This window comes from Balaenoptera borealis (genome assembly GCF_965194805.1).
Source record: "Balaenoptera borealis genome assembly, chromosome: 10".
NCBI lineage: Eukaryota > Metazoa > Chordata > Mammalia > Artiodactyla > Balaenopteridae > Balaenoptera > Balaenoptera borealis.
The window spans coordinates 68,964,858-68,979,886 of record NC_138874.1 but is presented as its reverse complement, the minus strand read 5'-3'; the positions used below and the strand labels follow the sequence as shown (position 1 = coordinate 68,979,886).

General features: G+C 54.2%; 1 protein-coding gene across 2 annotated transcripts in view; it reads left to right on the top strand.

Moving 5' to 3' along the window:
* Positions 1-15,029, top strand: part of GRID1 (glutamate ionotropic receptor delta type subunit 1) — a 666,028-nt gene that overhangs the window by 112,433 nt on the left and 538,566 nt on the right. The window lies entirely within an intron of this gene.

Here is a 15,029-nt window from a genome sequence, read left to right as displayed (position 1 = left end):
AGACCGGTCCCCTCTTCCCTGGTGTGTGGCTTTGTGCGTCTTCTGGGATGCTGTGATGGGATTCTTCTCTCTCATTCTCACCCTCTTCTCTCTCTTCGTGGCTCTGCCCTGTGCCCCATCAGCCCACCTACCCATCCGCAGGTCTTGACATCTTCATCAGGCAGCTGTTAACTGAACCAGGCCTGTGGAATTCCAAAGCTCCCTGTAGTGGGTCCCTGGGGGTCCCAGCTCTATAGAAAGGAGACGTGACTCCATGAGTGCTCCCAGCCTGACCCTGGCCACACACCACCACAGTGTCACTCTGGTTGGTATAACCACGTGCAGGTTCATTTACTGAAGGTTCATCTGCTCATGCTGAATGCTCTCAGCCAGTGCGTACTCATAGAACAACTACCTCGGGTAGGGACCAGTTTTGAACTTAAAAAAGGTTCCGCCCTCAAAGAGGTGTGGGACCTCTAAGCCGGGACACCGGTACCTCTTAAGGTGCCTTCCAGACCCCGCTGTATCCAGGCCAACTTCGGGCATCAGTCCACCTTCCCTGCAAAATAATGTGCTCCGAGGAGACTGCGAATTGCAGTGAGCAATCTATAGTCCTCATCTGAATACGATTATGCTTAAACACTATAAATATTCGTAATTCTCAGCCTGGAGTACTGCTTCCCTTGGTATTATATGCTTTTACAAACCACTTGAGAAGTCAACCGTTTAAGGTAAAAGAGTTGTGCTGTTCTGGGCGGCTGCCTCTCCTGGTGCCACGGCTGCAGAAGTGCAGGAAGTGGACGGAGACCCTGAGCGGTGCTTGCATCTCAGTTCCGTGATGTACCAGGGCCCTGGCCAAGTCATTGGGCAGTTCAGCTCCCGACTCTGGCCTGTGGGAGGGGCTGGAAATGGAATCCCCTTCCTTCCTCCCCTCCCCTTCTTCTTCATACCTGGGTCCTCCGCTGGAAAACTCGAGCCACAGTTCTGTAGGGCAAAATCAATACTTTCTATAAGAAGTGAGTCCTCAGCACCACGGCTTGATCTAACTCAACAGTTTCACTCACTCCTTCAATAAACATTCAATCCCAGGCGGCTGCACCTTGGGGACCCTGGAGTGGCCTCGACACGGTCCCAGACCTCCAACAGCTCACACTTTGGTGGCAGAGACAGAAGGTGATCATTCAGAGTGACAAGTGCCAGGCTGAGCTGAGCTGGGGGGTGTGGGTGTATGTGGGTGGAAGGTCCCAGGGGGCTTCCTGAAGGTGGACACTCTTGAGCTGAGCTTTGAAGTGGGAGGAGGAGGGGGACACGGAGTTTGGGTGGTGGTGTGACAATGGCCAGTGCTCTAGATGGCTGTGTAGAGGGAGTGAACCCTGGGTGCACTAAAGATGTCAGCTGGTTGCCTTCTCAGGGTGGATTGGGGCCCCTGGGGCACGATGGAGGTGCAGGGGGTGTGGTGCCACCTGGGGGTGGGGTCTTTGTGAATGGGCAGTGTCTGTTTGTGTGTCCCCTATATCCCATCATACCCAGTCTCCATGTGGCCCTGTCAGAGCAGAAACAACTGTGCTGGGAGGCCCAGGACAGGGCTGGTGGGGCAGGGTGGCCATTAGTCTGACCGTAGCTGGGTGGGCTGCAGCGTCCCAGTGCCCACCCCTCCTCATGCCTTCCTCTGTCCACCCTAGACTCTGAGGCTTAGGGAGTGTCTTCTGGTTAACTGTGTGGGAGTGTGAGCAGCTCTCTAAGAAGGAGGAGGAGTGGGCCAGGGTGGGGAGTGATGCCCCTCTCTAGTAAGGCTCTGCCCAGATAGGTGCTGGCACTTAGGCTTACTCAGCCTGATGCTATCGTGGTTTAAATAGATGCAGGAAATAGATTTGTGAGTCTGTGTATGTTGGGAGTGTTGGGGGGGGTGGCGCTGGAGAGGGTGGGAATTCTGGGGGTTCGGTAGGAGGTGGGAAGGGGAGGAATAGAGCCCAGTTAGTGGGAATGAGAGCAGGAAAGTTCTCCTTCTTTCCTTTTATCATTTGACTTTCGACATCAGTCTATCGCCTCCTGGTCCTTGGTCTTCACCTGTATCACTTGGGAGAGTGGGAATAGCAGGATCTGCAAAGTTAGACTTACTTGAGTTCGAACTCAGGCTCTGTTGTCTTCCTGCTGTGTGACTTTGGGCAAAGGACTTGCCTCTCTGAGCCTCAGTTTTTTCGTCTGAAAAGCACAGTCAATACTCTTATCTGAGAATTGTCAGGCAGATCAAATGAGATAAGGAAGAAGCTGTCATGCGGAACTTATTTGCTCAGTAAGTTAGGTCTCTCCTTTGGCCTGTTCTGCCCACAGTATCACCGTGTCTCTGTGATGAGACGCAGCATGTGGTTGTAGCTTGCTGTCTATGCCACCTCAGCCACATCTTGGAGAGCAGACTCAGGCCTCTGGGGGCTGCCCGCTCACATGGGCCTATGGGAGGGAGTGCACTTGCCCAAAGGGCTGAGCCGAGCTGCCCTTCGATGAGGTGTAGGTCCCTGCAGGGAGGAGAGACAGCACCTAGGCAGGCCACGGAGTTCAGGTATCTGCAGAACTGCCCGGAGTCATCCCTGCCAAATCCCGGCAAGGCTCAGTGGCTTGGAGTGAGGCTTGGGCAGCTGCCAGCGCCACCATGGGACCTCCTTCTCTGTGCAGAATGGTGTGCATGCACGTTTGCTGGGTGGGGCATTTGGAGGGACCAAGCCCTCAGCACCCCCATCTTCCCCATTCCTCTTCTGGTGTGGACACTGGTGACTGTGTCCTCCTGCCCTGTGTCCCCTTGTCTTCTCCGGGGAAGGTGTCTGGGCAGAAGAGCGATGGGGGCGCTGCCTCCCACTCCTGGGGCAGGGCTGGAGCTGGGTACCACTTCAACCTACCATGCCTTCGAGGTCCAGCCATCCACAGGGCACCTCTTTCACAGCAAGAAAATGCCTTGGGGGAATGCAAATCACAATAAGCAGCATATTGTGCTATTTTTGTGTGTGTGGGAGGGTGATTCTCATTTATTCTCCAAACCTCCCCGCCCTGGTTTGATGCACCACAGTGCCCTCCAGAAGCAGGCCTGCTGCATGGGAACCTGTGTCCCCGGGCTCCTCTCCTGGCCAGCAGGAGCTCACCCAGGGGCCCTGTGCCCAGCTGAGCTTGCCGTGGGGGGGTGGGCAGCCTCACAAGTGCCTCCACCTGTGATGGTGCCATTCTGTGCGTGTACCTGCCATTGCCGCCTCCTGCTTGACTGAGGTGCTGGTGCCCGGTGATGAGGAAGGGGATGCCTGCTGCCCTCAAGCTGGCCTCTAGGGAAAGGCTCATGTGCTGCTGGTGCCCACTCTGACTTGGAGAGTTTTGTGACACAGCTTTGCTCACGATTACACTCTCTGCACCCATCAGAGGTCTTGGACGTGATCAGTCCCAGTGACAGGCCCTGCATGTAGGGTCTCCCTTAGCTCTGATGCCCTACGTTGCCAGGGTGCCTCTCCTAGGGTGCATCCTTCAGAGGCCTCTCATCCCCTTCAGCACACAGGCCCGAGGCAGCCCTGCCCGCTGGCTGCCAGGTGTGCCAGTGTGTCTGTGCTCATCCTGGCCTGTGATGCGCGTGACCTCCATGAGATTTCCATGACGGCAGAGCTAGGTGAGGGCGCTGCTTTTCCTTTTAACCCTGATCTGCTCTCCTCCGCCAGCTTCTTCTCTGGCACTCAGGCCTCACCAAGCTCCCTCAAGCCTCCAGGGGCTACCCAGATGCTGATGGAGGGCTGAAGGGCTGGCCTCATTCCCCGCAGGGCTGGGAGGCACCGGCTCTTGTCCTGTCCTGCCCTGTGGGCCTTCGGCCCAGGCTTGAGGTGGGCAGCTTGTGCGTCTCAGAAGCCTGAGTTCTCCATCTAATTCAGCTCATTTCCTGGGGGTGGGTCAGACTTAGCAAGAGACCTCATGTCACCAAGCCTGAACTATTCCTTCTGGAAAGGGGGGCTATGCCCTCCTAGGCCTGTAGAAGATACCAGGTGATAGTTTGTAAGTGTAGCGCGTGCCACTAGGCGATAGGTGCCCCTCCCCCAGTCCTGCTGGCTCTGGGGTGGGGCCTGGGCTCCTAGGTCTGCCCATCTCTTTGTCCCTGAGTCTGTGCTTCTAGCTGACTCTGTCCCCTGACCGCCCATGGCCCTGACTGTCCTCTCTGCCTCCTGTCCCGGTGCTCACTGACCCAGGTCCTACCAGGATGAGGAGCGGGAAGAGTCAGCCTAAGCCTCCTGTCCTCTGGCTGTGTCCTCACTGGGGCCACTTTGCCAAAGGCAGGCCTCACCTGTGCTCAGGAGGGGAGCCTCCAAGCCTCCCTGGTGCTCATGGGGTCAAAACAAAGCCCTTCAGCTGAGCAGGCAAGACGTCCACTGTGAACCCACCTCCTTGTGTCCCCCTCACCCCAGGACGAGTGGCCCATTCCTGGCAGATCCACAAAAGCCACGTGTGGGCCTTGGCTCTCACCAGGCCACCAGCCTCATTGCCCTCTTTCTCTTGGTCCCCTTTTTTTTTTTTTTTTTTTTTTAAATATGATTTATTTCAAGTAAATGTCCTATTTGTTGTTGTTGTTTTTTTTTTAATACACTTCCGGGCATTTTTATTTTTAAATTTCATTTATTTATTTATGGCTGTGTTGGGTCTTCGTTTCTGTGCGAGGGCTTTCTCTAGTTGCGGCAAGCGGGGGCCACTCTTCATCGCGGTGCGCGGGCCTCTCACTATCGCGGCCTCTTGTTGCGGAGCACAGGCTCCAGACGCGCAGGCTCAGTAATTGTGGCTCACGGGCCCAGCTGCTCCGCGGCACGTGGGATCTTCCCAGACCAGGGCTCGAACCCGTGTCCCCTGCACTGGCAGGCAGACTCTCAACCACTGCGCCACCAGGGAAGCCCTCTTGGTCCCCTTTTTAATCTATGTTTTGGCCCAGCATCAGCAGCCCTGCCCTTTGTGAAGCCCTTTGCCACTCCAGGCCACATGACCGCCAGCTCACTCTCCTCCTGCCTGATATCCCTCTGTGGACACCAAGCCTCGTCTGGCCCATGCCCCGGGTCCCCCTCCATGACGTTTCTGGGACCTGGGGCCAGATCTGCATCATCTCTGTGTTCCCAGCGTGGGCCCCAGCTGGGCATATAGTAGGTGATTGGAGAGATTTGGGATGGGCTCTCGGGGGCAATTTGACTACCTGATGGGGAGGACCTGTCTCCCAATCGGTCTTCTTGTGGCTAGAAAGGTGCCCATGGGAACACTGACCCCCACCGATCACATTTCTCTTAAGTTCCTCTCTGGTTTGTGAATTTTGTCGTATTGTTTTTGAATTTTCTCCAAGCATCTGCTACTATGAAATTTTTCATTATCACTGGCAAAGATCCCTTCTCATCCCTGCTGGCTGCAGGAGATTTCTGACTTCTCTCCTGGTCTGCTCCAAAGCACCTGGGAACTGAGATGGGTAACGTCCCTGGACCAGCCGGGCTCTTTCATGCAGGTCTCAGGAGTGAGCCATCAGCAGGGCTGGCCTGAATGGCCAGGGCCACACAAGCCACAGCCCATGTCCTGAGCGTTTTGCTTTTATTTCCTCAGGCTGTAGGGCTGGTCCAGCCGGGAAGGCTGCCTTTGGGGGCCAGGCCAGCACCCGCCCCATCCCCTTTTCTGTTCTTGAGAGACCCTCAGGTGGGGGCCGCTGGGAGCAGGGGCAGCTGTCTCCTCTAGACTCATTCTCTAAAAGTGGCCCCGTCTCTACAATTCTGGAGGCTGGGTGTTGTCATGATGGCTGTTAGGATGATGGTGAGCTGTTAGAACTGAAGGGCGGGCAGGGCCTTGGGGTGAATGAGCAAAGCAGCTGCAGGCTTTGGCGGGCACCCAGGCTGGGTGTCAGCCCCCCTCACCCCTCACCAGCAGAGCTGCAGCTGGCACCCTGCTAGGCGTGTGCACAGGTGGGCAGAGGCAGGCCTTGGGCACTATATTTCGTTGTTGTTTTGTTCGGTTTGTTGATTAAATGCATTTATCATATCTGAAATCACTGTTGTAATCCCATTTTTAAGGTGGGGCCTGGAGAGGGTGTGGCTTGCCCAAAGCCCCATGTAGCTGTAAGAAAAGAGCAGTGATTTGAGTGCAGACAGTTCGGCGCCAGAACCTGTTCTCTTACCACTGCACTGTTCATCTCTCTATGAGGGAAGCAGTGCTTCATTTCTTTCTGTTTTAGCCCCAGAAGGCTGGACAGTGGCCTGCCACCTTCCCCTATATGTCATCGGATGTCCTCTGCACTAATGTGGCTTTCAGTTTAAAAGAGGCTGGGGGCTTCCCTGGTGGTGCAGTGGTTAAGAATCTGCTTTTGCCAGGACAGGAATAAAGACGCAGAGGTAGAGAATGGACTTGAGGACACGGGGAGGGGGAAGGGTAAGCTGGGACGAAGTGAGAGAGTGGCATTGACATATATACACTACCAAATGTAAAATAGATAGCTAGTGGGAAGCAGCCGCATAGCACAGGGAGATCAGCTCGGTGCTTTGTGACCACCTAGAGGGGTGGGATAGGGAGGGTGAGAGGGAGGAGACGCAGAGGGAGGGGATATGGGGATATATGTATACGTATAGCTGATTCACTTTGTTATACAGCAGCAACTAACACAACTTTGTAAAGCAATTATACTCCAATAAAGATGTTAAAAAAAAAAAGTAAATTTTAATTAAAAAAAAAAAAAGAATCCGCCTGCCAATGCAGGGGACACGGGTTCGAGCCCTGGTCCGGGAAGATCCCACATGCTGCGGAGCAACTAAGCTCGTGTGCCACAACTACTGAGCCTGTGCTCTGGAGACCGCGAGCCACAACTACTGAGCCCGCATGCCTTAACTACTGAAGCCCGCGCACCTTGAGCCCATGATCTGCAACAAGAGAAGCCACCGCCATGAGAAGCCCGCGCACCACAACGAAGAGTAGCCCCCGCTCTCCGCAACTAGAGAAAGCCTGTGCGCAGCAACAAAGACCCAACGCAGCCAAAAATAAATAAATAAAATTAATAAATTTATTTAAAAAAATAAAATAAATAAAAGAGGCTGGGAAGGAGTGTGCTAAGTGCTTGATAAGTGAATGAATGATGAATGAATAGACGCTTCCCAAGGGGAAGGCATTAGCATCTTAGAATTGATTCAAGATGTATTTTGTGCCAGAGGCTTCTTTTCATGTCTTCTGTGTAATGCGGGTGCTGTGACCCATCCCACCCTGCCCTCTTCCCATTAAAAAAAAATTAGACACTGACGTCTGATGAGTGTCCAGCTCGGGCTGGATGCTGAGTGACAGGATGTGGCTTGGGTTTCAAGATTGCTGCCTCCCGGGAGGAGTATCAGAGGGCTGGATGGACACAAGTTCACATATAAGAGGCACGTCAGGAATTTGTGGGACCACTTCCCTGCCAGCATTCTGTTCACAGTCAGCTGTGGGTTTGGACCAGTAAATGTGGACAGCAGCCTGCTTGGACTTCTTCATGCAAAGACCATGACAAGGATGTGAAGAACACGGCGGGACCTGGGCGGTGTAACCAGCTCCATCTGCCACCACCACCTCCCCGGTGTTGCCCAGTTTCCTGCCTCCTGCCCTCACCCTCCGTGCCATGTGATGAGGGCTGTGGAGAGCAGTGTACAGAGGAGTGAGGAAGGCGTGAGGGGGCTACCCCTTGCTGCTTATCTTCCTGGGCTTGGCTTCAAAGCACGGGTACTGGTGACAGCCAGGGAGGCCAGCAACTAGGTGGGGCAGAGTGAGGAAAGGGGCTGAGCTGTGGAGGGGTGGGCCCTGAAGAGGGCTCGGCAGCCCAAATCCCTCATTTGAGGGACATCTGGCAGTTGGCAGTGTTGATCTCAAGGCTCACATCTGGAGACTGGGTGTGGCTCTCCAGTCATGGAACCAAGGAAGGCAGCAGGATGGACTGGGGGCCCCTCTGGGCCAGTAGAGCCCAGAAGATGGGGGTTTAGGGATGGTATCCTTCCCTGGAGGGTGGGCTATCCCTGCCTTTTGGGAGGGCTTCAGGCATGGTTCCAACCAGGTGACAGGCCAGGGAGTGGCACAGAGGGCTGGATCCACCTATGCCTGACCTGCCCAGGCTGTTGGAGGGGGACTGAGGTGTGTGTGGGTGTCCCTGTGGATACTTACCCTAAAGACAGCCCCGTAGGATGGTGACAACCTATGGCCTTAAGGTTTGCCTGGTGATAGCAACCATCTGGGGCTGCCCAGTGATGGTGGTGGACCAAGGCCAGCACTGTGCTCCTCCAGCATTGTCCTATTGTTGCCTGCTCCCCTGAGGCATCTGAGTGTCGCTCCCAGCCCGGGTGCTAGGCGCAGAGAGGTCTTTAGGGTGCTCAGTCCAGAAGGTGATGGAGACCCCCGAACAAACAGTGACACTGAGCTGTAATTGTGTATGTGGTAGGGATACAGCAGGCGCAAGGCCTGTGCTGTTCTAACTGGGTGAAGAAGGCCTCTGGAGAGGAAGAGGCACTTGAACTGGGTCTGGAATGATGATGAGGGGACAGCGATGTGAATTTCTAGCAGGGGAGTGCAGGTGCAGAGATTTGAGCCTGACCTCAAGGACCCCTGCTTTGCACCTTGGAGCCTGGGAGTTGCCTTCTGGAAGCCTGCTGGCAGGCCAAGCTGCAGGATTAGTGCGAAGTCTTGGAGCTGGAGCTCAGCGCTGGAGCTTGGCAGGATGGGGATGTTTCTGCGCCCTCCACATTTTCCTGGAAGGAGTCCTGGCCCAGAGGTGACACTTGTTCCTGCTACACTAATCCCCTGGGCGGGGAGGACCAGAGAGCTGAAGGCCTACAGGTGGGCATCCATGGGTCAGCTTTCAAGCCCCGGATGAAGACTGGGTGCCAAGGCATAGATGTGGGGCTCTGTCCCTTTGGGACGGTCAGTCCTTCTGGGAGAGAGGGCATAGGCTGGTGGGGGAGAGAGTGAGATTTGCATACACATATACTCTGTCTCTCTCTGACAGAGAGCTGAGACTTAGAAAGTGGGAAACAACAGAGAGAATAAGAGAGATATCAGAGAGAGCTAGAAAAAGTCAGACATGGGTTGAGATGCAAAGGGAGAACCTGAAGCCTCATGGTGTCTCTATTCCCCATCTGAGAGGGCCAACGGGCCCTGGAAGGAGCACCAGGCTGGGGCCTGGTGTCTGGATGGCCTTGGCTTTCCGGAGACAAATGCAGGTGGAGGGAGGGGAGAGGCAGGCACGGAGCTGGCCTTGGGCACCCTGGGGATGCGGGGAGGACTGAGGTCAGGCTCCGTGGTCTGGCCTGTCCATGTATATCCAAACGTGACCTCTGGTTCACTGTGCTCATTTAATCCTCGTAAGAGTCCTAGAGGTGGGGACTGTTCTTAGCCCATTTACAAGTGAGGAATTGAGGCTCAGAGAGGTTAAGTGACTTGCTTGAGGGCACACAGCTGTAGCAGTGGGCCTGCCTGCCTCCTGGGCCCATGTGCTCAACTTTGAGGTCAGGGGCAGCTCAGGGTTTCAAGTCAGGCTCCCCTGTGACTTCAGGCAATACCCCAACCTTGGGTCTCTGCTCCTATGCCTCCTGTCTAAAATGAGGTAGCAGAACCCACTTCCCTGGGAGGCTGTGGGACTCAGTGATTAGTTGGATGGGCCCTGAATGGTGCCTGGCCCCTACTTTGCCTTTCAAACTCCTACTCATCCCCCAAGACCCATCCCAAATGCCTCTTTCTCTATGGAACTTTTCCTTGACATCTCCTTGCTAGGCAAAATTAGTCATTCCTTTTCCTGCAAGATTCTAGCACACTTCTCTTGAGTGTGTATTATTTGACTTTATGCTGAATTCCTAAATTCCTAAGAAAAAGGACTGAGTTTCACAGCCTTCTGTGTCTCTAGGCACAGGACCTGATACAGCGATGATCAGAGGATTTTGGGTGAAGGAATGAGTAAGTGCAAGCACAGATACACGGTGAGGGGAGCCCAGGAAGAGACGTCTGGCCTCGGGGCAGAGAGGCTGCAGGAGTCGCCACCCACCACCCCCCCTTGGTGCTTGGCTGCTTTTGAGGTTCTCTGAATCTCCCAGGACTCATCACCGTCCTGATTTAACTTTCACAGTGTAGGCTTCCGGTGAATCCCGGCCTGGGAGCCTGGTGTTCCCTTGGTGGAGCAGTAAAAGTCATTAACGAGGAGCCGGAGAGCTATAAATAAGCCAGCACGATCTCACCCAGTGTTCCCTGTGTTTCCAATCTGCGGGAGCAGGGAATCCGTTTTGATTCATTAATTGGCATAAGGATGAGGCCCCAGAGATTGGCGTGGAGCCGCCGGCCCTTCCCCACCCTACTGGTTGGCTCCGTGCATCCTGCCTGCACCAGCTGCCCCCCTGCCCTGGGCTACAGTCCAACATCCAGGGGGACCCTTTGGCCTTGCTCCTGTTCCCCTCCCTGGGCTGGGCTGACCGTGAGGCCAGAGGGGCGTGGGAGATGCTGCAGGACAGGCACCTGCCCAGGCGCTGCTGCCTAGGCAAGGCCTTGGGCCCAGCCAGCTTTCCTCTCCACTGTCCCCTCGGTACCCTCTAAGCTCTTGGTGAAACCCGCCTTAGAGTGGAGGGTCAGCTTTAAGAAACTCCCCTTCTCCACATTGTGGGATGTAGCTTCACTCTGGGGAGGACCTGAGCATCTGGGGACCTTGGCAAGTTTGAAAGCTCTGCCTCACCCATGAAATATGGACACCAATAGTGCTTGTCTTATGGAGTTGTTAAGAGTATTAAATAGTTTGTTGCTCTGCTAGGCCATGCTGGGGGCTGGGCCACAGGCTAGGAGGGTGTGCAGCACACAGGTGCTTCTGCTCACGGGCTCATGGTTCAGAGAATGGGACAGAACAGTCCACGATTGCAAACGTCAGTGGGTGGTCTGCAGGCGGAGTACCTTGAGGGAAGATTAGGTTCATGGAAAATTCTCTTCAGGGAGTCACAGTTACCCCCAAAAATACAGAATGAGGAGAGATAGCCAGATAGAAGTGGGAGGAGTGTGGCAGGCCAAGGGTGAGTATGTGAGGAGACCCACAAGTGGGCAAGAGCTTGGACATCCGAGTTACTGCACAAAAGCCAGCTACCTGGAACACAGGGCACGGGTGTGATGGCTCAGGGCCCTGTCGGGGTGTGGACTTTATTTTAAGGCCGACGGGAAGCTAATGCAGATTTTAAGCAAGGACAGCACAGTCTGGTTGGCATTTTAATCTGTGAAGGCCAGTCCACTGCAGTGGACTGAATGGGTGGCATGTGGATCTGGGGGAGGTTGGGTGTGTGGAGGTCCAGTGGGGAGATAGTAGTGGTTTAGACCAAGGTGATGGCATTGGAGATGGAGGAAAGTTGACAGATCCAAGATACATTTTGGAGATAAAACAATCGGGACTTGGTGATGGCTTGGGTGCAGAGGGTCAGGGAGAGAGAAGGTTCAAGAACAACTGGGTGGGTGGGAGTGCCCCTTTATGGAGATTGGGAGACCAAGAGGGACAGGATCACACCCCAGGGAGCTCGGTGTTGACACACCAAGTTTGAGTTGCCAATGGACTCACTGTGGGAGACCCCCTGGTTGGGGGTCAGGAGCCCAGCGAGGGCTGTGGGCTGGAGCGATTACAGGAACCGTCAACAGAACCGAGGTGTAACTTTCAAAGGGATGGGTCAGATATACCAAGGAAGGTTGATGATTCCATAGAGAGGACATTGTGATGGATCTGGGTCTGGGTCTGGGTCTTGGTCTGGGTCTGGGAGACGGCAAGTCATGGGAGCAACCAGAGCTCGTAAGCAGGGGCCAGCCTAAGATGGGAGAAGCTTTCTTCCTCAGCTTTCAGCACAAACGCAGATAGGTGTGTAGATCTGGTGATAAGAACTGGGATGAGTTCCTTATGATGATGGCTTCTGTTTTTAATCTATGAAAAATGAAGCAAGGTCATTAGTTGAACTTGGGGCAGAAACCCGGAAGGTTTGAGGAGAATGAGCAAGGCAGGTGGTGCAGAGGATGTAAGTGAATATGGCGGGGTGAGGAGCCCTGTTGAGGATGGTGACACAGCTTTCCCACTTTGGGTCCCCACATTGCTGGGTGCGTGGGTCTCTCTGACTCTCCGCTGTTTGCTCACAGACATGGAGAAGTGGGTGGGCAGGTGGACCCACCACGGTTGACCCTGGGTTGGGGTTTCCCAGCCGTCCTATATAAGGAGAGAGAGCAGAGAGAGGGAGTTTGCAGCAGAGGGACTGTATCGATAGACAGGCAGAAACCAAACTGAGCAAGGAGTCAGGAGTGAAGGCAGGAGGATGCTGGTGGGAGAGTCACTTAAGCAAAAGGTCTGTAGGACAAGATGCTTATCAAGTTTGTCCTGTGCTCAGGAGGGATGCGAGGCCTCAGTGACCCTCCCCTTTGGGGGCCTTTCGATGGTGAGAGGCGATGGGGGTCAAGGTCCTGCCGGGCCCGAGCTCTAGCGCTCACCTTTGTATGGTGCTGCCACCCGTTTCCCCCCATTTCATGGTTTTGTTTACCTTTTAAATGTCTTAATAAAACATGAAAAATAGTTATTCTCCATAGATCAGTAATTTACTGAGTTACGACGATACTAAATTTGGTCAATTATTCATCAGCTATAAAGTATTTATAAATGCTACCTTAATTTAAAGCATTAGCCACTAGAATTCAAATATTAATAAAGTTGGTGCCAGCTTAAAGGAGGAAAGGAAGGGCACAGATAATGAGGGTAGCTTGGGGGAGGGTGAGTGCTCCTGGCTGTTCACATTGTTGGAGTAGCGGGGTGGTACATGGAGCCCGGATTGTGGGGCAGGCAGAGGTGCTGGAGGGCCTGGGGCTGGCCTGCTGGACCCCGTCGGAGAGAGATCATTACCTCTGGAGGGCAGGGCTGAGCCCAGGGCTGCCCGGAGCCAGCTCTCCCTTCTGCTGCCTGCTGTTACCGGCAGAGCCTTGCCCAGCTTCTCTGACATAAGGGCACCTCTACTAGGCTGCTTCCACTCGGATGGAGTGCCCTCTCTTGCCTTGTCCATCTGGAGAAGTCCTGTCACTCTTTAAGGGGCTACCCAGAGGCCAGTTAGCACATGAGGTTGAAAGGGTTTGTAGCCTCAGAGAAGCAGGGGCTGCATGGGCGATCTCACCTATTTGGGGACCATGTCAAGTCTTCCAGGAGGAACAGGTGTGGATGTGCTCGGGGCACCATGCATTCAGGGCACATGGTGGAGGGAAGGGCTGGGATGGCCGTGGTCAGCATCATTATTAGGTGACGGCACCAGGAATGGTGCATCTCTTCCAGCACAAGCCTCCTGGGGTATTGCTTCCTGCAGTCTTGGCCTGAGAATTTTCCAGGAATGCCCATGGGGATGGAGAAGACTGGGCGTGGATCAGTAGTGGTTCCCAGACTGATCTCAATGTCTGGGGGCACCTCTCTTATCTCCAACACCCACCTGAGGCCCCGAGTGACTTGATGCACCAAGGATTTGCCTTTAGCAGAGGGAGGCCTTGTTCTTGCTTGCTGGCTCCTTCTCTAGGGCCTGCGTTAAGTGTGGAGCTGCCCCAGGAGTTTCCATCCAGGGAAGGGCTGGGTAGAGTCAGCCATGGAATCCTGGCCTCTGTCTTCTGCTGGCCACCATCTCTTCCTGGGACTGGCTGTAGAGGTACCTGGTGGTCTGGTTCCGATGCTCTCGTTGCCATTCACTCTCTGGCTGTATGGCCCTAGCCAAGTGGTCAGCCCTCTCTGTGCTTCAGTTTTCTCACCAGGGGATCAGAAAGCTCACCTGGGGTGAGAATTAGGGAGACCCTGCTTGTCAGTGCTACACCTGGCACATCCTACCCTGAGAGTCCTGTGTCTGGAGAATCCTGAATCAGCAGGACGCTGACATCTCAGGGGAAGCTGGCAGGGATGTGACTGTGGGGCTGTCTGGGAATGCTGGCTGAGCTCCATGATCCTCTTGCCTGGGCCCAACCCTGAGTCTGAACAGCCTGCTTCTTCCCGATTCCTGGGAATCCATCACGTGGCCCGGAGACCTCTGCTCTCCTAGGCCGCTGAGCTTGGGTAAGGGGTCTCGAAGCTGCTCATTACATTCATCTCCACTTCTTACTTTCGCAGCTGATGAGCCATTCTTGGGGGAGCTCATATCAATCCATCAAGCCTGCATTGTTATCATCAAGAGAGAGATCAGCTTTATGACCATATGATATTGGAGACAAAGAATTATAACAAAGGCTGTTATCTTCTAGTGAGCTGCAGAAGCACCTCTAAGCTGGAGACAGAGGTGACTTCTGCATTCTTACTATGCATCAGGCAGTGCCAAATGGTTCTTCACATACAAAGACCTTTCAGAGAATATGCACAACAGCTCTGTGAAGTGGGTGCCATCATCCTTCTCTGACAGAAAAAGCACAGAGGCCCAGAGAGGGTCAGCCCCTCGCCCAAGGTCCCACAGCATGTACGTGGCAGGGCCTGGATTCAGATCCAAGCCATCGGATGCCAGCACTGGAGTTCAGTGTCTCTTCTACAACTGGGGTGTGAGTTGTGTGATGTCCTGTCCTAGGAATGAGCACACAACCTTGTTTAAGCTAATAGCTGGTGTGGCTTTGATCTGATGTATTTTGATCTTGTTATTTTTATGTTAGGAGCCTCTAAATAACCATCATTTCAACAGTGCCCCAATTAGCAGGCCATTCACAGTGGATTAGAAATTGACTTGTATCAGGCTTCTCCATTAGTGCCTGGGAGAGGCTTCCAGCCTTAATTACCCACCCTGCTCACCTAGGAGGTTGAGGCCTTGAGGAGCTTCCGTGGTGCTGCGGGTGTCCATACAGGGACGGGTCAGGGTGCCCACCTCCACGGGGAGGGTTGGTCAGCAGCAGGAGTGAGGTCGTTCTCTGTTGTAACTGCTATTTCTTGGGATCCTGGGCATGACTTGGGTGGGGACATTGATGGGGAGCTGGGGATGCCCAAGGAGAGGGGCAGGAAACTGACATGTATTAATATTTAGCATCTTTCTTGTGCATGGCACGGGATTGGCATTTGTGGTCCACGTTCTAAG